Consider the following 23,551-nt stretch of genomic DNA (forward strand, 5'->3'; position numbering starts at 1 on the left):
GCCCCTGCTTCTTGACTCACATTTGCGTATAAACCAGCGGACCCTAGTTCCAGACGCGCGTAACATCGAACGACCCGTCTGAAAAAAAATTGGTGTGACACGAGGACTTCCCAGGAAGTCACCCATCCGAGTACTAATCTCGCCCAAGCACACTTAACTGCGGAGTTCTGATAGGATCCGGTGCATTAGTGCTGGTATGATCGCACCCATTTAATTCTGCGCTGCAAATACATAAACTCATTCTCCTTTCTTCCCCCTCCCGTCATTTGTTTCCTTGTGCGTGCGCACTGCACCTCCCGTGCTCGTTCTAATATCAAGTAAAATGCTACGGTGCCGTGACTCACATTTGTGAATAAACTTGAGGACCATAATTACAGTCGCGCGTATCGTCGAAAGAATCATCTGCAAAAAAATGGGTGCAACACGAGGACTTCCTAAGAAAATGGGTGAAATATAAGGACTTCGCAGGAGGTAACCCATGCTAGAACTACTCTTGCCCAAGCACCCTTATCAACGGGGTTCTGATAGAATCCGTTGCATTAGTGCTGGTATGATCGCACCTGTTTCATTTAGTGCTGAAAATACATACACTCCTTCTCCTTCCCTCCCCCTCCCATCAATTGTTTCCTTGTGCGTTCACACTGCACCTCTCCTTCTCGTTCTAATATCGATTAAAATGCCCCTGCTTCTTGGCTCACATTTGCTTATAAACCAGCGGACCCTCGTTCCAGTCGCGCGTAACGTCGAACGACCCGTCTGAAAAAAAATTGGTGCGACACGAGGACTTCCCAGGAGGTCACCCATATGAGTACTACTCTTGCCCAAGCACACTTAACTGCAGAGTTCTGATGGGATCCAGTGCATTAGTGCTGGTATGATGCTATTTGTTTAATTTTGCGCTTCAAATACATACACTCCTTCTCTTTTCTTCCTCATCCCATCATTTGTTTCCTTGTGCGTGCGCACTACACCTCCCGTACTCGGTCTAATATCAAATAAAATGCCACGGCGCCATTTCTCACATTTGCGAATAAATATGCAGATCATAAATCAAGTCGCGCGTAATGTCGAAAGAATCATCTGCAAAAAGATGGGTGCAACACGAGGACCTCCCAAGAAAATGGGTGAAATATAAGGACTTCGCAGGATGTCACCCATCCGAGTACTTTTCTCGCCCAAGCACCCTTAACTGCGGAGTTCTTATAGAATCCGTTTCATTAGTGCTGGTATGATCCCTCATGTTTCATTCTGCACTGCAAATACATACACTCTCTCCTTCCATCCCCCCTCCCGTAATTTGTTTCCTTGTGCGTGCACTCTGCATCTCTCTTTCTCGTTCTAATATCAAGTAATATGACCCGGCACCGTGACTCACCTTTGCAAATGAACCAGCGGTTTATAATTCCATTCGCGCGTAACGTCGAACAACCCATCCGAAAAAAAATTGGTGCAACACGAGGGCTTCCCAAGTGGTCATCCATCCGAGTGCTACCCTCGCCCAAGCACACTTAACTGCGGAGTTCTGATGGGATCCGGAGTTTTGGTGCTGGTATGATCGCACCTGTTTAATTTTGCGCTGCAAATACATACACTCCTTCTCCTTTCTTCCCTCTCTGGTCATTTGTTTCCTTGTGCGTTCACACTTTACCTCTCATTCTCGTTCTAATATCGATTAAAATGCCCCTGATTCTTGACTAATATTTGCGTATAAACCAGCGGACCCTAGTTCCAGACGCCCGTAACGTCGAACGACCCGTCTGAAAAAAAAATTTGTGCGACACGAGAACTTCCCAGGAGGTCATCCATCCGAGTACTAATCTCACCCAAGCACACTTAACTGCAGAGTTCTGATGGGATCCGGGGCTTTAGTGCTGGTATGATCGCACTTGTTTAGTTTCGCGCTACAAATACATACACTCCTTCTCCTTTCTTCCTCCTCCCATCATTTGTTTCCTTGTACGTTCACACTTCACCTCTCATTCTCGTTCTAATATCGATTAAAATGCCCCTGCTTCTTGAATCACATTTGCGTATAAACCAGCGGACCCTAGTTCCAGTTGCGCGTAACTTCGAACGACCCGTCTGAAAAAAAATTGGTGCGACACGAGGACTTCCCAGGAGGTCACCCATCCGAGTACTACTCTCGCCCAAGCACACTTTACTCCGGAGTTCTGATGGGATCCGGTGCATTAGTGATGGTATGATCGCACCCGTTTAATTCCACGCTGCAAATACATAAACTCCTTCTCCTTTCTTCCCCCTCCCGTCATTTGTTTCCTTGTGCGTACGCACTGCACCTCCCGTGCTCGTTCTAATATCAAGTAAAATGCTACGGTGCCGTGACTCACATTTGCGAATAAACCTGAGGACCATAATTCAAGTCGCGCATAACGTCGAAAGAATCATCTGCAAAAAAATGGGTGCAACACGAGGACTTTCTAAGAAAATAGGTGAAATATAAGGACTTCGCATGAGGTCACCCATCCTAGTGCTACTCTCACCCAAGCACCCTTAACTTGCAGAGTTCTGATAGAATCCGTTGCATTGGTGCTGGTTTGATCGCTCATGTTTCATTTTGCGCTGCAAATACATACACTCTTTCTCCCTCCATCCCCTCTCCCGTCATTTGTTTCCTTGTGCATGCACTCTGCATCTCTCCTTCTCGTTCTATCTCCTTTCTTCCCCCTCCCGTCATTTGTTTCCTTGTGCGTTCACATTTCACCTCTCATTCTAGTTCTAATATCGATTAAAATGCCCCTGATTCTTGACTCACATTTGCGTATAAACCAGCGGACCATAGTTCTAGTCGCGCGTAACGTCGAACGACCCATCTGAAAAAAAATTGTTGCGATATGAGGACTTCCCAAGAGGTCACCCATCCGAGTACTATCCTCGCCCAAGCACACTTAACTGCAGAGTTCTAATTGGATCCAATGCAGTAGTGCTGGTATGATGCCACTTGTTTAATTTTGCGCTTCAAATATATACACTCATTCTCTTTTCTTCCTCATCCCGTCATTTGTTTCCTTGTGCGTGCGCATTGCACCTCCCGTACTCGTTCTAATATCAAGTAAAATGCCACGGCGCCGTGACTCACATTTGCGAATAAATCTGCGGACCATAAATCAAGTCGCTCGTAACGTCGAAAGAATCATCTGCAAAAAGATGGGTGCAACACGAGGACCTTCCAAGAAAATTGGTGAAATATAAGGACTTCACTGGAGGTCACCCATCCGAGTACTTTTCTCGCCCAAGCACCCTTAACTACGAAGTTATGATAGAATCTGTTACATTAGTGCTGGTATGATCCCTCATGTTTCATTCTGCACTGGAAATACATACACTCTTTCTCCTTCCATCCCCCCTCCCGTCATTTGTTTCCTTGTGTGTGCACTCTACATCTCTCTTTCTCGTTCTAATATCAAGTAATATGCCCCGGCACCGTGACTCACCTTTGCAAATGAACCAGCGGTTTATAATTCCATTCGCGCGTAATGTCGAACAACCCATCCGAAAAAAAATAGGTGCAACACGAGGGCTTCCCAAATGGTCACCCATCCGAGTACTACTCTCGCCCAAGCACACTTAACTGCAGAGTTCTGATGGGATCCGGAGCTTTAGTGCTGGTATGATCGCACCTGTTTAATTTTGCGCTGCAAATACATACACTCCTTTCTTCCCCTCCCATCATTTGTATCCTTGTGCGTTCACACTTCACCTCTCATTCTCGTTCTAATATCGACTAAAATGCCCCTGCTTCATGACTCACATTTGCGTATAAACCAGCGGACCATAGTTCCAGACGCGCGTAACGTCGAACGACCCGTCTCATTCCCCTTTCTTCCCCCTCCCGTCATTTGCTTTTTTGTGCGTGCGCACTGCACTTGTCGTTCTCGTTCAAATATCAAGTAAAATGCCACGGCGTCGTGACTCACATTTGTGAATAAATCTACAGACCATAATTAAAGTCGCGCGTAACGTCGAACGGCACATCTGAAAAAAAGAAAATGGGTGCAACACGAGGACTTCGCAAAAAAATTAGTGCAACACGAGGACTTCCCAGGAGGTCACCCATCTGAGTACTACTCTCGCCCAAGCACACTTAAATGCGGAGTTCTGATGGGATCTGGTGCATTAGTGCTGGTATGATCGCAGCTGTTTAATTTTGCGCTGCAAATACATAAACTCATTCCCCTTTCTTCCCCCTCCCGTCATTTGTTTCCTTGTGCGTGCGCACTGCACCTCTCGTTCTCGTTCTAATATCAAGTAAAATTCTACAGCGCCATGACTCACATTTGCGAATAAACCTGAGGACCATAATTCAAGTTGCGCGTAACGTCGAAAGAATCATCTGCAAAAAAATGGGTGCAACACGAGGACTTTACAAGAAAATAGGTGAAATATAAGGACTTCGTAGGAGGTAACCCATGCTTGTACTACTCTCGCCCAAGCACCCTTATCTACGGAGTTCTGATAGAATCCGTTGCATTGGTGCTGATATGATTGCTCATGTTTCATTCTGCGCTGCAAATACATACACTTTTTCTCCCTCCATCCCCCCTCCCGTCATTTGTTTCCTTGTGCGTGCACTCTGCATCTCTTCTTCTCGTTCTAATATCGATTAAAATGCCCCTGCTTCTTAACTCACATTTGCGTATAAACCAGTGGTCACCCATCCGAGTACTACTCTCGCCCAAGCACACTTAACTGCGGAGTTCTGATGGGATCCGGGGCTTTAGTGCTGGTATGATCGCACCTGTTTAATTTCGCGCTGCAAATACATACACTCCTTCTCCTTTCTTCCCCCTCCCGTCATTTGTATCCTTGTGCGTTAACACTTCACCTCTCATTCTCGTTCTAATATCGATTAAAATGCCCCTACTTATTGACTCACATTTGCGTATAAACCAGTGGACCCTCGTTCCAGTCGCGCTTAACGTCGAACGACCCGTCTAAAAAAAAATTAGTGCGACACGAGGACTTCTCAGGAGGTCACCCATCCGAGTACTACTCTCGCCCAAGCACAATTAACTGCGGAGTTCTGATGGGATCCGGTGCATTAGTGCTGGTATGATCGCAACCGTTTAATTTTGCGCTGCAAATACATAAACTCTTTCTCCTTCCATCGCCCCTCCCGTCATTTGTTTCCTTGTGCGTGCACTCTGCATCTCTCTTTCTCGTTCTAATATCAAGTAATATGCCCCGGCACCGTGACTCACCTTTGTAAATGAACCAGCGGTTTATAATTCCATTCGCGCGTAACGTCGAACAACCCATCCGAAAAAAAATAGGAGCAACACGAGGGCTTCCTAGGTGGTCACCCATCCGAGTGCTACTCTCGCCCAGAACTTCCCAGGAGGTAACCCATCATTGTACTACTTTCGCCAAAGCACACTTAACTGCGGAGTTCTGATGGGATCCGGTGCATTTGTGCTGGTGTGATCGCACCTGTTTAATTTCGTGCTGAAAATACATACACTCCTTCTTCCCTCCCCCCCTCCCATCATAAGTTTCCTTGTGCGTTCACACTGCGCCGCTCCTTCTCGTTCTAATATCGATTAAAATGCCCCTAATTCTGGACTCACATTTGCTTATAAACCAGTGGACCATAGTTCCAGTCGCGCGTAACGTCGAACGACCCGTCTGAAAAAAATTAGTGCGACACGAGGACTTCCCATGAGGTCACCCATCCGAGTACTACTCACGCCCAAGCACACTTAACTGCAGAGTTCTGATGGGATCCAGTGCATTAGTGCTGGTATGATCGCACCCGTTTAATTCCACGCTGCAAATACATAAACTCCTTCTCCTTTCTTTCCCCTCCCGTCATTTGTTTCCTTGTGCGTGCGCACTGCACCTCCCGTGCTCGTTCTAATATCAAGTAAAATACTACGGTGCCGTGACTCACATTTGCGAATAAACTTGAGGACCATAATTCAAGTTGCGCGTATCGTCGAAAGAATCATCTGCAAAAAAATGGGTGCAACACGAGTACTTCCTAAGAAAATGGGTGAAATATAAGGACTTCGCAGGAGGTCACCCATACGAGTACTTTTCTCGCCCAAGCACCCTTAACTGCGGAGTTCTAATAGAATCCGTTGCATTAGTGCTGGTATGATCTCTCATGTTTCATTCTGCGCTGCAAAAGCATACACTCTTTCTCCTCTCATCCCCCCTCTCGTCATTTGTTTCCTTGTGCGTGCACTCTGCATCTCTCTTTCTCGTTCTAATATCAAGTAATATGCCCCGACACCGTGACTCACCTTTGCAAATGAACCAGCGGTTTATAATTCCATTCGCACGTAACGTCGAACAACCCATCCGAAAAAACATAGGTGCACATCACGAGGGCTTCCCAGGTGGTCACCCATCCGAGTACTACTATCGCTCAAGCACACTTAACTGCGGAGTTCTGATGGGATCCGGGGCTTTAGTGCAGGTATGATCGCACCTCTTTAATTTCGCGCCGCAAATACAAACACTCCTCCTTTCTTCCCCCTCCCGTCATTTGTTTCCTTGTGCGTTCACACTTCACCTCTCATTCTCGACCCGTCTGAAAAAAAATTGGTGCGACACAAGGACTTCCCAAGAGGTCACCCATCCGAGTACTACTCTCGCCCAAGCACACTTAACTGCAGAGTTTTGATGGGATCCGGTGCATTAGTGCTGGTATGATCGCACCCGTTTAATTTCGCGCTGCAAATACATAAACTCCTTCTCCTTTCTTCCCCCTCCCGTCATTTGTTTCCTTGTGCATGCGCACTGCACCTCCCGTGCTCGTTCTAATATAAAGAAAAATGCTACGGTGCCGTGACTCACATTTGCGAATAAACCTGAGGACCATAATTCAAGTCGCGCGTATCGTCGAATGAATCATCTGCAAAAAGATGGGTGCAACACGAGGACTTCCTAAGAAAATGGGTGAAATATAAGGACTTCGCAGAAGGTCACCCACCCTAGTGCTACTCTCACCCAAGCACTCTTAACTTGCAGAGTTCTGAAAGAATCCGTTGCATTGGTGCTGGTATGATTGCTCATGTTTCATTCTGCGCTGCAAATACATACACATTTTCTCCCTCCATCCCCCATCCCGTCATTTATTTCCTTGTGCGTGCACTCTGCATCTCTCCTTCTTGTTCTAATAACGATTAAAATGCCCCTGCTTCTTGACTCACATTTGCGTATAAACCAGTGGACCCTCGTTCCAGTCACGCGTAACGTCGAACGATCCGTCTAAAAAAAAAATTAGTGCGACACGAGGACTTCCCAGGAGGTCACCCATCCGAGTACTACTCTCGCCCAAGCCCACTTAACTGCGGAGTTCTGATGGGATCCGGTGCATTAGTGCTGGTATGATCACACCTATTTAATTTGGCGCTGCAAATACATAAATTCCTTCCCCTTTCTTTCCCCTCCCGTCATTTGTTTCCTTGTGCGTGCGCACTGCACCTCTCGTTCTAGTTCAAATATCAAGTAAAATGCCACGGCGCCGTGACTCACATTTACAAATAAATCTGCGGACAATAATTAAAGTCGCGCGTAACGTCGAATGGCACATCTGAAAAAAAGAAAATGGGAGCAACACGAGAAATTCCCAGGAGGTAACCCATCATTGTACTACTTTCGCCAAAGCACACATAACTGCGGAGTTATGATGGGATCCGGTGCATTTGTGCTGGTGTGACCGCACATGTTTAATTTCGTGCTGAAAATACATACACTCCTTCTTCCCTCCCCCCCTCCCATCATTTGTTTCCTTGTGGGTTCACACTGCACCTCTCTTTCTCGTTCAAATATCGATTAAAATGCCCCTGATTCTTGACTCACATTTGCGTATAAACCAGCGGACCATAGTTCCAGTCGCGCATAACGTCGAACGACCCATCTGAAAAAAAATTGTTGGGATATGAGGACTTCCCAAGAGGTCACCCATCCGAGTACTACTCTCGCCCAAGCACACTTAACTGCAGAGTTTTGATGGGATCCAGTGCATTAGTGCTGGTATGATGCCACTTGTTTAATTTTGCGATTCAAATACATACACTCTCTCTCTTTTCTTCCTCCTCCCGTCATTTGTTTCCTTGTGCGTGCGCACTGCACCTCCCGTACTCGTTCTAATATCAAGTAAAATGCCACGGCGCTGTGACTCATATTTGCGAATAAACTTGCGGACAATAAATCAAGTCGCGCGTAACGTCGAAAGAATCTTCTGCAAAAAGATGGGTGCAACACGAGGACCTCCCAAGAAAATGGGTGAAATATAAGGACTTCGCAGGAGGTCACCCATCCGAGTACTTTTTTCGCCCAAGCACCCTTAACTGCGGAGTTCTGATAGAATCCGTTGCATTAGTGCTGGTATGATCCCTCATGTTTCATTCTGCACTGCAAATACATACACTCTTTCTCCTTCCATCCCCCCACCCGTCATTTGTTTCCTTGTGCGTGCACTCTGCATCTCTCTTTCTCGTTCTAATATCAAGTAATATGCCCCGGCACCGTGACTCACCTTTGCAAATGAACCAGCGGTTTATAATTCCATTCGCGCGTAACGTCGAACAACCCATCCGAAAAAAAATAGGTGCAACACGAGGGCTTCCCAAGTGGTCACCCATCCGAGTACTACCCTCGCCCAAGCACACTTAACTGCGGAGTTCTAATGGGATCCGGAGCTTTAGTGCTGGTATGATCACACCTGTTTAATTTTGCGCTGCAAATACATACACTCCTTCCCCTTTCTTCCCCCTTTCGTCATTTGTTTCCTTGTGCGTTCACACTTCACCTCTCGTTCTCGTTCTAATATCGATTAAAATGCCCCTGCTTCTTGACTCACATTTGCGTATAAACCAGCGGACCCTAGTTCCAGACGCGCGTAACGTCGAACGACCCGTCTGAAAAACAATTGGTGTGACACGAGGACTTCCCAAGAGGTCACCCATCTGAGTACTAATCTCGCCCAAGCACACTTAACTGCGGAGTTTTGATTGGATCCGGTGCATTAGTGCTGGTTTGATCGCAATTGTTTAATTTTGTGCTGAAAATACATAAACTCATTCCCCTTTCTTTCCCCTCCCGTCATTTGTTTCCTTGTGCGTGCGCACTGCACCTCCCGTTCTCGTTCTAATATCAAGTAAAATGGTATAGCGCCGTGACTCACATTTGCGAATAAACCTGAGGAGCATAATACAAGTCGCGCGTAATGTCTAAAGAATCATCTGCAAAAAAATGGGTGCAACACGAGGACTTCATAAGAAAATGGGTCAAATATAAGGACCTCGCAGGAGGTAACCCATGCTAGTACTACTCTCGCCCAAGCACCCTTACCTACGGAGTTCTAATAGAATCCGTTGCATTAGTGCTGGTATGATCGCACCTGTTTCATTTCGTGCTGCAAATACATACACTCCTTCTCCTTTCTTCTCCCTCCCGTCATTTGTTTCCTTGTGCGTGCGCACTGCACCTCCCGTGCTCGTTCTAATATAAAGAAAAATGCTACGGTGCCGTGACTCACATTTGCGAATAAACCTGAGGACCATAATTCAAGTCGCGCGTATCGTCGAATGAATCATCTGCAAAAAGATGGGTGCAACACGAGGACTTCCTAAGAAAATGGGTGAAATATAAGGACTTCGCAGAAGGTCACCCACCCTAGTGCTACTCTCGCCCAAGCACTCTTAACTTGCAGAGTTCTGAAAGAATCCGTTGCATTGGTGCTGGTATGATTGCTCATGTTTCATTTTGCGCTGCAAATACATACACATTTTCTCCCTCCATCCCCCATCCCGTCATTTGTTTCCTTGTGCGTGCACTCTGCATCTCTCCTTCTTGTTCTAATAACGATTAAAATGCCCCTGCTTCTTGACTCACATTTGCGTATAAACCAGTGGACCCTCGTTCCAGTCGCGCGTAACGTCGAACGATCCGTCTAAAAAAAAAATTAGTGCGACACGAGGACTTCCCAGGAGGTCACCCATCCGAGTACTACTCTCGCCCAAGCCCACTTAACTGCGGAGTTCTGATGGGATCCGGTGCATTAGTGCTGGTATGATCACACCTATTTAATTTGGCGCTGCAAATACATAAATTCCTTCCCCTTTCTTTCCCCTCCCGTCATTTGTTTCCTTGTGCGTGCGCACTGCACCTCTCGTTCTCGTTCAAATATCAAGTAAAATGCCACGGCGCCGTGACTCACATTTGCGAATAAATCTGCGGACCATAATTAAAGTTGCGCGTAACGTCGAACGACACATCTAAAAAAAAGAAAATGGGTGCAACACGAGAACTTCCCAGGAGGTAACCCATCATTGTACTACTTTTGCCAAAGCACACTTAACTGCAGAGTTCTGATGGGATCCGATGCATTTGTGCTGGTGTGACTGTACCTGTTTAATTTCGTGCCGAAAATACATACACTCCTTCTTCCCTCCCCCCCTCCCATCATTTGTTTCCTTGTGCGTTCACACTGCACATCTCCTTCTCGTTCTAATATCGATTAAAAGGCCCCTGATTCTTGACTCACATTTGCGTATAAACCAGCGGACCATAGTTTCAGTCGCGCGTAATGTCGAACGACCCATCTGAAAAAAAATTGTTGCGATACGAGGACTTTCCAAGAGGTCACCCATCCGAGTATTACTCTCGCCCAAGCACACTTAACTGCAGAGTTCTGATGGGATCCAGTGCATTAGTGCGAGTATGATGCCACTTGTTTAATTTTGCGATTCAAATACATACACTCTCTCTCTTTTCTTCCTCCTCCCGTCATTTGTTTCCTTGTGCGTGCACACTGCACCTCCCGTACTCCTTCTAATATCAAGTAAAATGCCACGGCGCCGTGACTCACATTTGCGAATAAACCTGCGGACCATAAATCAAGTCGCCCGTAACGTCGAAAGAATCATCTGTAAAAAGATGGGTGCAACACGAGGATCTCCCAAGAAAATGGGTGAAATATAAGGACTTCGCAGGAGGTCACCCATCCGAGTACTTTTCTCGCCCAAGCACCCTTAACTGCGGAGTTCTGATAGAATCCGTTGCATTAGTGCTGGTATGATCCCTCATGTTTCATTCTGCACTGCAAATACATACATTCTTTCTCATTCCATCCCCCCTCCCGTTATTTGTTTTCTTGTGCGTGCACTCTACAGCTCCCGTTCTCGTTCTAATATCAAGTAAAATGCTACAGCACCGTGACTCACCTTTGCAAATGAACCAGCGGTTTATAATTCCATTCGCGGGTAGCGTCTAACAACCCACCCGAAAAAAAATAGGTGCAACACGAGGGCTTCCCAGGTGGTCACCCATCCGAGTACTACCCTCGCCCAAGCACACTTAACTGCGGAGTTCTGATGGGATCCAGAGCTTTAGTGCTGGTATGATCGCACCTGTTTAATTTTTCGCTGTAAATACATACACTCCTCCTTTCTTCCCCCTCCTGTCATTTGTTTCATTGTGCGTTCACACTTCACCTCTCATTCTCGTTCTAATAGCGATTAAAATGCCCCTACTTCTTGACTCATATTTGCGTATAAACCAGCGGACCCTAGTTCCAGACGCGCGTAACGCCGAACGACTCGTCTGAAAAAAAAATTGGTGCGACACGAGGACTTCCCATGAGGTCACCCATACGAGTACTAACCTCGCCCAAGCACACTTAACTGCGGAGTTCTGATGGGATCCGGTGCATTAGTGCTGGTATGATCGCACCGGTTTAATTTCGCGCTGCAAATACATAAACTCCTTCTCCTTTCTTTCCCCTCCCGTCATTTGTTTCCTTGTGCGTGCGCACTGCACCTCTCGTTCTCGTTCAAATATCAAGTAAAATGCCACGGCGCCGTGACTCACATTTGCAAATAAATTTGTAGACCATAATTAAAGTCGCGCGTAACGTCGAATGACACATCTGAAAAAAAGAAAATGGGTGCAACACGAGGACTTCACAAGAAAATGGGTGCAATATAAGGACTTCGCAGGAGGTAACCCACGCTAGTACTACTCTCGCCCAAGCACCCTTACCTACGGAGTTCTGATAGAATCCGTTGCATTAGTGCTGGTATGATCGCACCTGTTTCATTTCGTGCTGAAAATACATAGACTCCTTCTCCTTCCCTCCCCCTCCCATCAATTGTTTCCTTGTGCGTTCACACTGCACCTCTCCTTCTCGTTCTAATATCGATTAAAATGGCCCTGCTTCTTGACTCACATTTGCGTATAAACCAGCGGACCCCAGTTCCAGTCGCGCGTAACGTCGAACGACCCGTCTGAAAAAAAATTTGTGCGACACGAGGACTTCCCAGGATGTCACCCATGCGAGTACTACTCTCGCCCAAGCACACTTAACTGCGGAGTTCTGATGAGATCTGGTGCATTAGTGCTGGTATGATCGCACTCGTTTAATTCCGCGCTGCAAATACATAAACTCCTTCCCCTTTCTTCCCCCTATCGTCATTTGTTTCCATGTGCGTGCGCACTGCACCTCCCGTGCTCGTTCTAATATAAAGTAAAATGCTACGGTGCCGTGACTCACATTTGCGAATAAACCTGACGACCATAATTCAAGTCGCGCGTATCGTCGAAAGAAAGAATCATCTGCAAAAAAATGGGTGCAACACGAGGACTTCACAAGAAAATGGGTGAAATATAAGGACTTCGCAGGAGGTAACCCACGCTAGTACTACTCTCGCCCAAGCACCCTTACCTACGGAGTTCTGATAGAATCCGTTGCATTAGTGCTGGTATGATCGCACCTGTTTCATTTCGTGCTGAAAATACATAGACTCCTTCTCCTTCCCTCCCCCTCCCATCAATTGTTTCCTTGTGCGTTGACACTGCACCTCTCATTCTCCTTCTAATATCGATTAAAATGGCCCTGCTTCTTGACTCACATTTGCGTATAAACCAGTGGACCCCAGTTCCAGTCGTGCGTAACGTCGAACGACCCGTCTGAAAAAAAATTTGTGCGACACGAGGACTTCCCAGGAGGTCACCCATGCGAGTGCTACTCTCGCCCAAGCACACTTAACTGCGGAGTTCTGATGAGATCTGGTGCATTAGTGCTGGTATGATCGCACTCGTTTAATTCCGCGCTGCAAATACATAAACTCCTTCCCCTTTCTTCCCCCTCCTGTCATTTGTTTCCTTGTGCGTGCGCACTGCACCTCCCGTGGTCGTTCTAATATAAAGTAAAATGCTACGGTGCCGTGACTCACATTTGCGAATAAACCTGACGACCATAATTCAAGTCGCGCGTATCGTCGAAAGAAAGAATCATCTGCAAAAAAATGGGTGCAACACGAGAACTTCCTAAGAAAATGGTGAAATATAAGGACTTTGCAGGAGGTCACCCATCCTAGTGCTACTCTCGCCCAAGCACCCTTAACTTGCGGAGTTTTGATAGAATCCATCGCATTGGTGCTGGTATGATTGCTCATGTTTCATTCTGCGCTGCAAATACATACACTTTTTCTCCCTCCATCCCCCCTCCCGTCATTTGTTTCCTTGTGCGTGCACTCTGCATCTCTCCTTCTCGTTCTAATATCGATTAAAATGCACCTGCTTCTTGACTCACATTTGCGTATGAACCAGGGGACCCTAGTTCCAGTCGCGCGTAACGTCGAACGACCCGTCTAAAAAAAAATTAGTGCGACACGAGGACTTCCCAGGAGGTCACCCATCCGAGTACTACTCTCGCCCAAGCACACTTAACTGCGGAGTTCTGATGGGATCCGGTGCATTAGTGCTGGTATGATCGCACCAAATTAATTTTGCGCTGCAAATACATAAATTCCTTCCCCTTTCTTCCCCCTCCTATCATTTGCTTCCTTGTGCGTGCGCACTGCACCTCTCGTTCTCATTCAAATATGAAGTAAAATGCCACGGCGCCGTGACTCACATTTGCGAATAAATCTGCGGATCATAATTAAAGTCGCGCGTAACGTCGAACGGCACATCTGAAAAAAAGAAAATGGGTGTAACACGAGAACTTCCCAGGAGGTAACCCATCATTGTACTACTTTCGCCAAAGCACACTTAACTGCGGAGTTCTGATGGGATCCGGTGCATTTATGCTGGTATGATCGCACCTCTTTAATTTCGCGCTGCAAATACATAAACTCCTTCTCCTTTCTTTCCCCTCCCGTCATTTGTTTCCTTGTGCGTGCGCACTGCACCTCTCGTTCTCGTTCAAATATTAGGTAAAATGCCACGGTGCCGTGACTCACATTTGTGAATAAATCTGCGGACCATAATTAAAGTCGCGCCTAACGTCGAACGGCACATCTGAAAAAAAGAAAATGAGTGCAACACGAGAACCTCCCAGAAGGTAACCCATCATTGTACTACTTTCGCCAAAGCACACTTAACTGCGGAGTTCTGATGGGATCCGGTGCATTTGTGCAGGTGTGACCGCACCTGTTTAATTTCGTGCTGAAAATACATACACTCCTTCTTCCCTCCCCCCCTCCCATCATTTGTTTCCTTGTGCGTTCACACTGCACCTCTCATTCTCGTTCTAATATCGATTAAAATGCCCCTGATTCTTTACTCACATTTGCGTATAAACCAGCGGACCATAGTTCCAGTCGCGCGTAACGTCGAACGACCCATCTAAAAAAAATTGTTGCGATACGAGGACTTCCCAAGAGGTCACCCATCCGAGTACTACTCTCGCCAAAGCATACTTAACTGCAGAGTTCTGATAGGATCCAGTGCATTAGTGCTGGTATGATGCCACTTGTTTAATTTTGCGCTTCAAATACATACACTCATTCTCTTTTCTTCCTCATCCGTCATTTGTTTCCTTGTGCGTGCGCACTGCACCTCCCGTACTCCTTCTAATATCAAGTAAAATGCCATGGGGCCGTGACTCACATTTGCAAATAAACCTGCGGACCATAAATCAAGTCGCGCGTAACGTCGAAAGAATCATCTGCAAAAAGAAGGGTGCAACACGAGGACCTCCCAAGAAAATGGGTGAAATATAAGAACTTCGCAGGAGGTCACCCATCCGAGTACTTTTCTCGCCCAAGCACCCTTAACTGCGGAGTTCTGATAGAATCCATTGCATTAGTGCTGGTATGATCCCTCATGTTTCATTCTGCACTGCAAATACATACACTCTTTCTCCTTCCATCCCCCCTCTCGTCATTTGTTTCCTTGTGCGTGCGCACTGCACCTCTCATTCTCGTTCAAATATAGAGTAAAATGCCACGGCGCCGTGACTCACCTTTGCAAATGAACCAGCGGTTTATAATTCTATTCGTGCGTAACATCGAACAACCCATCTGAAAAAAAATAGGTGCAACACGAGGACTTCCCAGGTGGTCACCGATCCGAGTACTACTCTCGCCCAAGCACTCTTAACTGCGGAGTTCTGATGGGATCCGGGGCTTTAGTGTTGGTATGATCGCACCTGTTTAATTTCGCGCTGCAAATACATACACTCCTCCTTTCTTCCCCCTCCCGTCATTTGTTTCCTTGTGCGTTCACACTTCACCTCTCATTCTCGTTCTAATATCGATTAAAATGCCCCTACTTCTTGACTCACATTTGCGTATAAACCAGCGGACCCTAGTTCCAGACGCGCGTAACGTCGAAAGACCCGTCTGAAAAAAAATTGGTGCGACACGAGGACTTCCAAGGAGATCAACCATCCGAGTACTAATCTCGCCCAAGCACACTTAACTGCGGAGTTCGGATGGGATCCGGGGCTTTAGTGCTGGTATGATCGCACCTGTTTAGTTTTGCGCTGCAAATACATAAACTCATTCCCCTTTCTTCCCCCTCCCGTCATTTGTTTCCTTGTGCGTGCGCACTGCACCTCCCGTTCTCGTTCTAATATCAAGTAAAATGCTACAGCGCCTTGACTCACATTTGCGAATAAACCTGAGGACCATAATTCAAGTCGTGCGTAATGTCGAAAGAATCATCTGCAAAAAAATGGGTGCAACACGAGGACTTCACAAGAAAATGGGTGAAATATAAGGACTTCGCAGGAGGTAATCCATGGAAGTACTACTCTCGCCCAAGCACCCTTACCTACGGAGTTCTGATAGAATCTGTTGCATTTGTGCTGGTTTGATCGCACCTGTTTCATTTCGTGCTGAAAATACATACACTCCTTCTCCTTCCCTCCCCCTCCCATCAATTGTTTCCTTGTGCGTTCACACTGCACCTCTCATTCTCGTTTTAATATCTATTAAAATGCCCCTGCTTCTAGACTCACATTTGCGTATAAACCAGCGGACACGAGTTCCAGTCGTGCGTAACGTCGAACGACCCGTTTGAAAAAAAATTGTTGCGACACGAGGACTTCCCAGGAGGTCACCCATCCGAGTACTACTCTCGCCCAAGCACACTTACCTGCAGGGTTCTGATGGGATCCAGTGCATTAGCGCTTGTAGGATCGCACCCGTTTAATTTCGCGCTGCAAATACATAAACATCTTCTCCTTTCTTCCCCCTCCCGTCATTTGTTTCCTTGTGCGTGCGCACTGCACCAGCCGTGCTCGTTCTAATATCAAGTAAATTGCTACGGTGCCGTGACTCACATTTGCGAATAAACCTAAGAACCATAATTCAAGTCGCGCGTATCATCGAAAGAATCATCTGCAAAAAAATGGGTGCAACACGAGGACTTCCTAAGAAAATGGGTGAAATATAAGGACTTCGCAGGAGGTCACCCATCCGAGTACTACTCTTGCCCAAGCACACTTAAATGCGGAGTTCTGATAGGATCCGGTGCATTAGTGCTGGTATGATCGCACCGGTTTAATTTCGTGCTGCAAATACATAAACTTTTTCTCCTTTCTTCCCCCTCCCGTCATTTGTTTCCTTGTGCGTGCGCACTGCACCTCTCGTTCTCGTTCAAATATCAAGTAAAATGCCACGGTGCCGTGACTCACATTTGTCAATAAATCTGCGGACCATAATTAAAGTCGCGCGTAACGTCGAACGGCACATCTGAAAAAAAAAATGGGTGCAACACGAGAACCTCCCAGAAGGTAACCCATCATTGTACTACTTTCGCCAAAGCACACTTAACTGCGGAGTTCTGATGGGATTCGGTGCATTTGTGCTTGTGTGACCGCACCTGTTTAATTTCGTGCTGAAAATACATACACTCCTTCCCTCCCTCCCTCCCATCATTTGTTTCCTTGTGCGTTCACACTTCACCTCTCATTCTCGTTCTAATATCGATTAAAATGCCCCTGCTTCTTGACTGACATTTGCGTATAAACCAGCGGACACTAGTTCCAAATGCGCGTAACGTCAAACGACCCGTCTGAAAAAAAATTGGTGCGACACGAGGACTTCCCAGGAGGTCACCCATCCGACTACTAATCTCGCCCAAGCACACTTCACTGCGGAGTTCTGATGGGATCTAGTGCATTAGTGCTGGTATGATCGCACCTGTTAAATTTCGCGCTGCAAATACATAAACTCATTCCCCTTTCTTCCCCCTCCCGTCATTTGTTTCCTTGTGCGTGCGCACTGCACCTCTCGTTCTCGTTCAAATATCAAGTAAAATGCCACGGCGCCGTGACTCACATTTGCGAATAAATCTGTGGACCATAATTAAAGTCGCACGTAACGTCGAACGGCACATCTGAAAAAAGAAAAATGGGTGCAACACGAGAACTTTCCAGGAGGTAACCCATCATTGTACTACTTTCGCCAAAGCACACTTAACTGTGGAGTTCTGAAGGGATCCGGTGCATTTGTGCTGGTGTGACCGCACCTGTTTAATTTCGTGCTGAAAATACATACACTCCTTCTTCCCTCCCCCCTCCCATCATTTGTTTCCTTGTGCGTTCACACTGCACATCTCCTTCTCGTTCTAATATCGATTAAAATGCCCCTTTTTCTTGACTCACATTTGCGTATAAACCAGCGGACCATAGTTCCAGTCGCGCGTAACGTCGAACGACCCATCTGAAAAAAAATTGTTGCAATACGAGGACTTCCCAAGAGGTCACCCATCTGAGCACTACTCTCGCCCAAGCACACTTAACTGCAGAGTTCTGATGGGATCCAGTGCATTAGTGCTGGTATGATGCCACTTGTTTAATTTTGCGCTTCAAATACATACACTCCTTCTTTTTTCCTCCTCCTCCCGTCATTTGTTTCCTTGTAGGTGCGCACTGCACCTCTCGTACTCGTTCTAATATCAAGTAAAATGCCACGGTGCCGTGACTCACATTTGCGAATAAACCTGCAGACCATAAATCAAGTCGCGCGTAACGTCGAAAGAATCATCTGCAAAAAGATGGGTGCAACACGAGAACCTCCCAAGAAAATGGGTGAAATGTAAGGACTTCGCAGGAGGTCACCCATCCGAGCACTAATCTCGCCCGAGCACACATAACTGCGGAGTTCTGATGGGATCCGGTGCATTAGTGCTGGTATGATCGCACCTGTTTAATTTTGCGCTACAAATACATAAACTCATTCCCCTTTCTTCCCCCTCCCGTCATTTGTTTCCATGTGCGTGCGCACTGCACCTCCCGTTCTCGTTCTAATATCAAGTAAAATTCTACAGCGTCTGACTCACATTTGCGAATAAACCTGAGGACCATAATTAAAGTCGCGCGTAACGTCGAAAGAATCATCTGCAAAAAAATGGGTGCAACAAGAGGACTTCCCAAGAAAATGGGTGAAATATAAGGACTTCGCAGGAGGTAACCCATGCTAGTACTACTCTCGCCCAAGCACCCTTACCTACGGAGTTCTGATAGAATCCGTTGCATTAGTGCTCGTATGATCGCACCTGTTTCATTTCGTGCTCAAAATACATACACTCCTTCTCCTTCCTTCCCCCTCCCATCAATTGTTTCCTTGTGCGTTCACACTGCACATCTCCTTCTCGTTCTAATATCGATTAAAATGCCCCTGCTTCGTGACTCACATTTGCGTATAAACAAGTGGACCCTCGTTCCAGTCGCCCGTAACGTCGAACGACCCGTCTGAAAAAAAATTGGTGCGACACGAGGACTTCCCAGGAGGTCACCCATCCGAGTACTACTCTCGCCTAAGCACACTTAACTGCGGAGTTCTGATGCATTAGTGCTGGTATGATCGCACCCGTTTAATTCAGCGCTACAAATACATAAACTCCTTCTCCTTTCTTCCCCCTCACGTCATTTGTTTCCTTGTGCGTGCGCACTGCACCTCTCGTTCTCGTTCAAATATCAAGTAAAATGCCACGGCGCCGTGACTCATATTTGCGAATAAATCTGCGGACCATAATTAAAGTCGCGCGTAACGTCGAACGGTACATCTGAAAAAAAGAAAATTGGTGCAACACGAGAACTTCCCAGGAGGTAACCCATCATTGTACTACTTTCGCCAAAGCACACTTAACTGCGGAGTTCTGATGGGATCCGGTGCATTTGTGCTGGTGTGACCGCACCTGATTAATTTCGTGCTGAAAATACATACACTCCTTCTTCCCTCCCCCCCACCCATCATTTGTTTCCTTGTGCGTTCACAATGCACCTCTCCTTCTCGTTCTAATATCGATTAAAATGCCCCTGATTCTTGACTCACATTTGCGTATAGACCAGCGGACCATAGTTCCAGTCGCGCGTAACGTCGAATGACCCATCTAAAAAAAAATTGTTGCGATACGAGGACATCCCAAGAGGTCACCCATCCGAGTACTACTCTCGCCCAAGCACACTTAGCTGCAGAGTTCTGATGGGATACAGTGCATCAGTGCTGGTATGATGCCACTTGTTTAATTTTGCGCTTCAAATACTTACACTCCTTCTCTTTTCTTCCTCCTCCCGTCATTTGTTTCCTTGTGCGTGCGCACTGCACCTCCCGTACTCGTTCTAATATCAAGTAAAATGCCACGGCGTCGTGACTCACATTTGCGAATAAACCTGCAGACCATAAATCAAGTCGCGCGTAACGTCGAATGAATCATCTGCAAATAGATGGGTGCAACACGAGGACCTCCCAAGAAAATTGGTTAAATATAAGGACTTCGCAGGAGGTCACCCATCCGAGTACTTTTTTCGCCCAAGCACCCTTAACTGCGGAGTTCTGATAGAATCCGTTGCATTAGTGCTGGTATGATCCCTCATGTTTCATTCTGCACTGCAAATACATACACTCTTTCTCATCCCATCCTCCCTCCCGTCATTTGTTTCCTTGTGCGTGCACTCTGCATCTCTCTTTCTCGTTCTAATATCAAGTAATATGCCCCGGCACCGTGAGTCACCTTTGCAAATGAACCAGCAGTTTATAATTCCATTCACGCGTAACGTCGAACAACCCATCCGAAAAAAGAAATAGGTGCAACAGGAGGGCTTCCCAGGTGGTGACCCATCCGAGTACTACTCTCGCCCAAACACACTTAACTGCGGAGTTCTGATGGGATCCGGAGCTTTAGTGCTGGTATGATCGCACCTGTTTAATTTCGTGCTGCAAATACATACACTCCTTCTCATTTCTTCCCCCTCCCGTCATTTTTTTCCTTGTGCGTTCACACTTCACCTCTCATTCTCATCCTAATATCGATTAAAATGCCCCTGTTTCTTGACTCACATTTACGTATAAACCAGCGGACCCTTGTTCCAGTCGCGCGTAACATCGAACGACCTGTCTGAAAAAAAATTGGTGCGACACGAGGACTTCCCAAGAGGTCACCCATCCGAGTACTAATCTCGCCCAAGCACACTTCACTGCGGAGTTCTGATGGGATCCGGTGCAATAGTGCTGGTATGATCCCACCTGTTTAATTTCGCGCTGCAAATACATAAACTCATTCCCCTTTCTTCCCCCTCCCGTCATTTGTTTCCTTGTGCGTGCGCACTGCACCTCCCGTTCTCGTTCTAATATCAAGTAAAATGCTACAGCGCCGTGACTCACATTTGCGAATAAACTTGAGGACCATAATTAAAGTCGCGCGTAACGTCAAAAGCATCATCTGCAAAAAAAATGGGTGCAACACGAGGACTTCACAAGAAAATGGGTGAAATATAAGGACTTCGAAGGAGGTAACCCATGCTAGTACTACTCTCGCCCAAGCACCCTTACCTACGGAGTTCTGATAGAATCCGTTGCATTAGTGCTGGTATGATCGCACATGTTTCATTTCGTGCTGAAAATACATAGACTCCTTCTCCTTCTCTCCCCCTCCCATCAATTTTTTTCTTGTGCGTTCACACTGCACCTCTCCTTCTCGTTCTAATATCGATTAAAATGCCCCTGCTTCTTGACTCACATTTGCGTATAAACAAGTGGACCCTAGTTCCAGTCGCGCGTAACGTCGAACGACCCATCTGAAAAAAAAAATTAGTGCGACACGAGGACTTCCCAGGAGGACACCCATCCGAGTACTACTCTCGTCCAAGAACACTTAACTGCGGAGTTCTGATGGGATCCGGTGCATTTGTGCTGGTATGATCGCACCTGTTTAATTTCGCGCTGCAAATACATAAACTCCTTCTTCTTTCTTCCCTCTCCCGTCATTTGTTTCCTTGTGCGTGCGCACTGCACCTCTCGTTCTCGTTTAAATATCAAGTAAAATGCCACAGTGCCGTGACTCACATTTGCGAATAAATCTGCGGACCATAATTAAAGTCGCGCGTAACGTCGAACGGTACATCTGAAAAAAAGAAAATGGGTGCAACACGAACACTTCCCAGGAGGTAACCGATCATTGTACTACTTTCGCCAAAGCACACTTAACTGCGGAGTTCTGATGGGATCCGGTGCATTTGTGCTGGTATGATCGCACCGGATTAATTCTGCGCTGCAAATACATAAACTCCTTCTCCTTTCTTCCCCCTCCCATCATTTGTTTCCTTGTGCTCGCGAACTGCACCTCCTGTGCTCGTTCTAATATCAAATAAAATGCTACGGTGCTGTTACTCACATTTGCGAATAAACTTGAGGACCATAATTCAAGTCGCGCGTATCGTCGAAAGAATCATCTGCAAAAAAATGGGTGCAACACGAGGACTTCCTAAGAAAATGGGTGAAATATAAGGACTTCTCAGGAGGTCACCCATCCTAGTGCTTCTCTCGCCCAAGCACCCTTAACTTGCGGAGTTCTGATAGAATCCGTTGCATTGGTGCTGGTATGATTGCTCATGTTTCATTCTGCGCTGCAAATACATACACTTTTTCTCCCTCCATCCCCCCTCCCGTCATTTGTTTCCTTGTGCGTGCACTCTGCATCTCCCCTTCTCGTTCTAATATCGATTAAAATGCCCCTGCTTCTTGACTCACATTTGCGTATAAACCAGTGGACCCTCATTCCAGTCGCGCTTAACGTTGAACGACCCGTCTGAAAAAAAAATTAGTGCGACACGAGGACTTCCCAGGAGGTCACCCATCCGAGTACTACTCTCGCCCAAACACAATTAACTCCAGAGTTCTGTTGGCATCCGGTGCATTAGTGCTGGTATGATCGCACCCGTTTAATTTTGCGCTGCAAATACATAATCTCCTTCTCCTTTCTTCCCCCTCCCGTCATTTGTTTTCTTGTGCGTGCGCACTGTACCTCACGTTCTCGTTCAAATATCAAGAAAAATGCCACGGTGCCGTGACTCACATTTGCGAATAAATCTGCGGACCACAAAAAAAGTCGCGCGTAACGTCGAATGGCACGTCTGAAAAAAAGAAAATGGGTGCAACACGAGAACTTCCCAGGAGGTAACCCATCATTGCACTACTTACGCCAAAGCACACTTAACTGCGAAGTTCTGATGGGATCCATTGCATTTGTGCTGGTGTGACCGCACCTGTTTAATTTCGTGCTGAAAATACATACACTCCTTCTTCCCTCCCCTCTCCCATCATTTGTTTCCTTGTGCGTTCACACTGCACCTCTCCTTCTCGTTCTAATATCGATTAAAATGCCCGTGATTCTTGACTCACATTTGCGTATAAACCAGCAGACCATAGTTCCAGTCGCGCGTAACGTCGAACGACCCATCTGAAAAAAAATTGTTGCAATACGAGGACTTCCCAAGAGGTCACCCATCCGAGTACTACTCTCGTCCAAGCACACTTAACTGTAGAGTTCTGATTGGATCCAGTGCAGTAGTGCTGGTATGATGCCACTTGTTTAATTTTGCGCTTCAAATACATACATTCATACTCTTTTCTTCCTCATCCCGTCATTTGTTTCCTTGTGTGTGCGCACTGCACCTCCCGTACTCGTTCTAATATCAAGTAAAATGCCACGGCGCCGTGATTCACATTTGCGAATAAATCTGCGGACCATAAATCAAGTCGCGCCTAACGTCGAAAGAATCATTTGCAAAAAGATGGGTGCAACACGAGGACCTCCCAAGAAAATGGGTGAAATATAAGGACTTCGCAGAAGGTCACTCATCCGAGTACTTTTCTCGCCCAAGCACCCTTAACTGCGGAGTTCTGATAGAATCCGTTGCATTAGTGCTGGTATGATCCCTCATGTTTCATTCTGCACTGCAAATACATACACTCTTTCTTCTTCCATCCCCCTTCCCGTCATTTGTTTCCTTGTGCGTGCACTCTGCATCTCTCTTTCTCGTTTTAATATCAAGTAATATGCCCTG

At 46.5% G+C, this 23,551-nt stretch overlaps 9 non-coding genes and 33 pseudogenes across 9 annotated transcripts; all 42 read right to left on the reverse strand.

Annotated features, from left to right (window-relative positions):
- Positions 1-89: 89 nt before the first annotated feature.
- LOC148263756 (5S ribosomal RNA) lies at positions 90-208 on the reverse strand (annotated as a pseudogene).
- Positions 209-1,444: 1,236 nt separating this feature from the next.
- LOC148263757 (5S ribosomal RNA) lies at positions 1,445-1,563 on the reverse strand (annotated as a pseudogene).
- Positions 1,564-1,769: 206 nt separating this feature from the next.
- On the reverse strand, positions 1,770-1,888 carry LOC148263758 (5S ribosomal RNA; annotated as a pseudogene).
- Positions 1,889-2,093: 205 nt separating this feature from the next.
- LOC148263759 (5S ribosomal RNA) lies at positions 2,094-2,212 on the reverse strand (annotated as a pseudogene).
- A 1,309-nt stretch (positions 2,213-3,521) lies between these two features.
- LOC148263760 (5S ribosomal RNA) lies at positions 3,522-3,640 on the reverse strand. Its single transcript, XR_015821146.1, has one exon. It is a non-coding gene; the product is annotated as a 5S ribosomal RNA (ribosomal RNA).
- A 398-nt stretch (positions 3,641-4,038) lies between these two features.
- LOC148263761 (5S ribosomal RNA) lies at positions 4,039-4,157 on the reverse strand (annotated as a pseudogene).
- An 806-nt stretch (positions 4,158-4,963) lies between these two features.
- On the reverse strand, positions 4,964-5,082 carry LOC148263762 (5S ribosomal RNA; annotated as a pseudogene).
- Positions 5,083-5,653: 571 nt separating this feature from the next.
- Positions 5,654-5,772, reverse strand: LOC148263763 (5S ribosomal RNA). Its single transcript, XR_015820606.1, has one exon. It is a non-coding gene; the product is annotated as a 5S ribosomal RNA (ribosomal RNA).
- A 562-nt stretch (positions 5,773-6,334) lies between these two features.
- Positions 6,335-6,453, reverse strand: LOC148263764 (5S ribosomal RNA; annotated as a pseudogene).
- A 111-nt stretch (positions 6,454-6,564) lies between these two features.
- Positions 6,565-6,683, reverse strand: LOC148263765 (5S ribosomal RNA; annotated as a pseudogene).
- Positions 6,684-7,245: 562 nt separating this feature from the next.
- Positions 7,246-7,364, reverse strand: LOC148263766 (5S ribosomal RNA). The gene has a single exon (XR_015820260.1). It is a non-coding gene; the product is annotated as a 5S ribosomal RNA (ribosomal RNA).
- A 532-nt stretch (positions 7,365-7,896) lies between these two features.
- On the reverse strand, positions 7,897-8,015 carry LOC148263767 (5S ribosomal RNA; annotated as a pseudogene).
- A 560-nt stretch (positions 8,016-8,575) lies between these two features.
- On the reverse strand, positions 8,576-8,694 carry LOC148263768 (5S ribosomal RNA). The gene has a single exon (XR_015820142.1). It is a non-coding gene; the product is annotated as a 5S ribosomal RNA (ribosomal RNA).
- Positions 8,695-8,899: 205 nt separating this feature from the next.
- LOC148263769 (5S ribosomal RNA) lies at positions 8,900-9,018 on the reverse strand (annotated as a pseudogene).
- A 916-nt stretch (positions 9,019-9,934) lies between these two features.
- LOC148263770 (5S ribosomal RNA) lies at positions 9,935-10,053 on the reverse strand. Its single transcript, XR_015820261.1, has one exon. It is a non-coding gene; the product is annotated as a 5S ribosomal RNA (ribosomal RNA).
- Positions 10,054-10,262: 209 nt separating this feature from the next.
- LOC148263771 (5S ribosomal RNA) lies at positions 10,263-10,381 on the reverse strand (annotated as a pseudogene).
- Positions 10,382-11,264: 883 nt separating this feature from the next.
- On the reverse strand, positions 11,265-11,383 carry LOC148263772 (5S ribosomal RNA). The gene has a single exon (XR_015820445.1). It is a non-coding gene; the product is annotated as a 5S ribosomal RNA (ribosomal RNA).
- A 203-nt stretch (positions 11,384-11,586) lies between these two features.
- On the reverse strand, positions 11,587-11,705 carry LOC148263773 (5S ribosomal RNA). The gene has a single exon (XR_015820913.1). It is a non-coding gene; the product is annotated as a 5S ribosomal RNA (ribosomal RNA).
- A 239-nt stretch (positions 11,706-11,944) lies between these two features.
- Positions 11,945-12,063, reverse strand: LOC148263774 (5S ribosomal RNA; annotated as a pseudogene).
- Positions 12,064-12,268: 205 nt separating this feature from the next.
- On the reverse strand, positions 12,269-12,387 carry LOC148263775 (5S ribosomal RNA; annotated as a pseudogene).
- Positions 12,388-12,950: 563 nt separating this feature from the next.
- On the reverse strand, positions 12,951-13,069 carry LOC148263776 (5S ribosomal RNA; annotated as a pseudogene).
- Positions 13,070-13,633: 564 nt separating this feature from the next.
- LOC148263777 (5S ribosomal RNA) lies at positions 13,634-13,752 on the reverse strand. Its single transcript, XR_015820795.1, has one exon. It is a non-coding gene; the product is annotated as a 5S ribosomal RNA (ribosomal RNA).
- A 209-nt stretch (positions 13,753-13,961) lies between these two features.
- Positions 13,962-14,080, reverse strand: LOC148263778 (5S ribosomal RNA; annotated as a pseudogene).
- A 209-nt stretch (positions 14,081-14,289) lies between these two features.
- On the reverse strand, positions 14,290-14,408 carry LOC148263779 (5S ribosomal RNA; annotated as a pseudogene).
- Positions 14,409-15,289: 881 nt separating this feature from the next.
- On the reverse strand, positions 15,290-15,408 carry LOC148263780 (5S ribosomal RNA; annotated as a pseudogene).
- A 202-nt stretch (positions 15,409-15,610) lies between these two features.
- LOC148263781 (5S ribosomal RNA) lies at positions 15,611-15,729 on the reverse strand (annotated as a pseudogene).
- Positions 15,730-16,288: 559 nt separating this feature from the next.
- LOC148263782 (5S ribosomal RNA) lies at positions 16,289-16,407 on the reverse strand (annotated as a pseudogene).
- A 235-nt stretch (positions 16,408-16,642) lies between these two features.
- Positions 16,643-16,761, reverse strand: LOC148263783 (5S ribosomal RNA; annotated as a pseudogene).
- Positions 16,762-16,968: 207 nt separating this feature from the next.
- LOC148263784 (5S ribosomal RNA) lies at positions 16,969-17,087 on the reverse strand (annotated as a pseudogene).
- Positions 17,088-17,288: 201 nt separating this feature from the next.
- LOC148263785 (5S ribosomal RNA) lies at positions 17,289-17,407 on the reverse strand (annotated as a pseudogene).
- A 209-nt stretch (positions 17,408-17,616) lies between these two features.
- On the reverse strand, positions 17,617-17,735 carry LOC148263786 (5S ribosomal RNA; annotated as a pseudogene).
- Positions 17,736-17,938: 203 nt separating this feature from the next.
- On the reverse strand, positions 17,939-18,056 carry LOC148263787 (5S ribosomal RNA; annotated as a pseudogene).
- Positions 18,057-18,292: 236 nt separating this feature from the next.
- LOC148263788 (5S ribosomal RNA) lies at positions 18,293-18,411 on the reverse strand (annotated as a pseudogene).
- A 558-nt stretch (positions 18,412-18,969) lies between these two features.
- On the reverse strand, positions 18,970-19,078 carry LOC148263789 (5S ribosomal RNA; annotated as a pseudogene).
- Positions 19,079-19,287: 209 nt separating this feature from the next.
- Positions 19,288-19,406, reverse strand: LOC148263790 (5S ribosomal RNA; annotated as a pseudogene).
- Positions 19,407-20,291: 885 nt separating this feature from the next.
- On the reverse strand, positions 20,292-20,410 carry LOC148263791 (5S ribosomal RNA; annotated as a pseudogene).
- A 205-nt stretch (positions 20,411-20,615) lies between these two features.
- LOC148263792 (5S ribosomal RNA) lies at positions 20,616-20,734 on the reverse strand (annotated as a pseudogene).
- Positions 20,735-21,296: 562 nt separating this feature from the next.
- LOC148263793 (5S ribosomal RNA) lies at positions 21,297-21,415 on the reverse strand. Its single transcript, XR_015820429.1, has one exon. It is a non-coding gene; the product is annotated as a 5S ribosomal RNA (ribosomal RNA).
- A 209-nt stretch (positions 21,416-21,624) lies between these two features.
- On the reverse strand, positions 21,625-21,743 carry LOC148263794 (5S ribosomal RNA; annotated as a pseudogene).
- Positions 21,744-22,305: 562 nt separating this feature from the next.
- LOC148263795 (5S ribosomal RNA) lies at positions 22,306-22,424 on the reverse strand (annotated as a pseudogene).
- Positions 22,425-22,633: 209 nt separating this feature from the next.
- Positions 22,634-22,752, reverse strand: LOC148263796 (5S ribosomal RNA; annotated as a pseudogene).
- A 203-nt stretch (positions 22,753-22,955) lies between these two features.
- LOC148263797 (5S ribosomal RNA) lies at positions 22,956-23,073 on the reverse strand (annotated as a pseudogene).
- Positions 23,074-23,551: the final 478 nt, after the last annotated feature.

The sequence above is a fragment of the Carica papaya genome, chromosome 5 (genome assembly GCF_054855325.1).
Source record: "Carica papaya isolate Zhongbai chromosome 5, ASM5485532v1, whole genome shotgun sequence".
Classification (NCBI taxonomy): Eukaryota; Viridiplantae; Streptophyta; class Magnoliopsida; order Brassicales; family Caricaceae; genus Carica; species Carica papaya.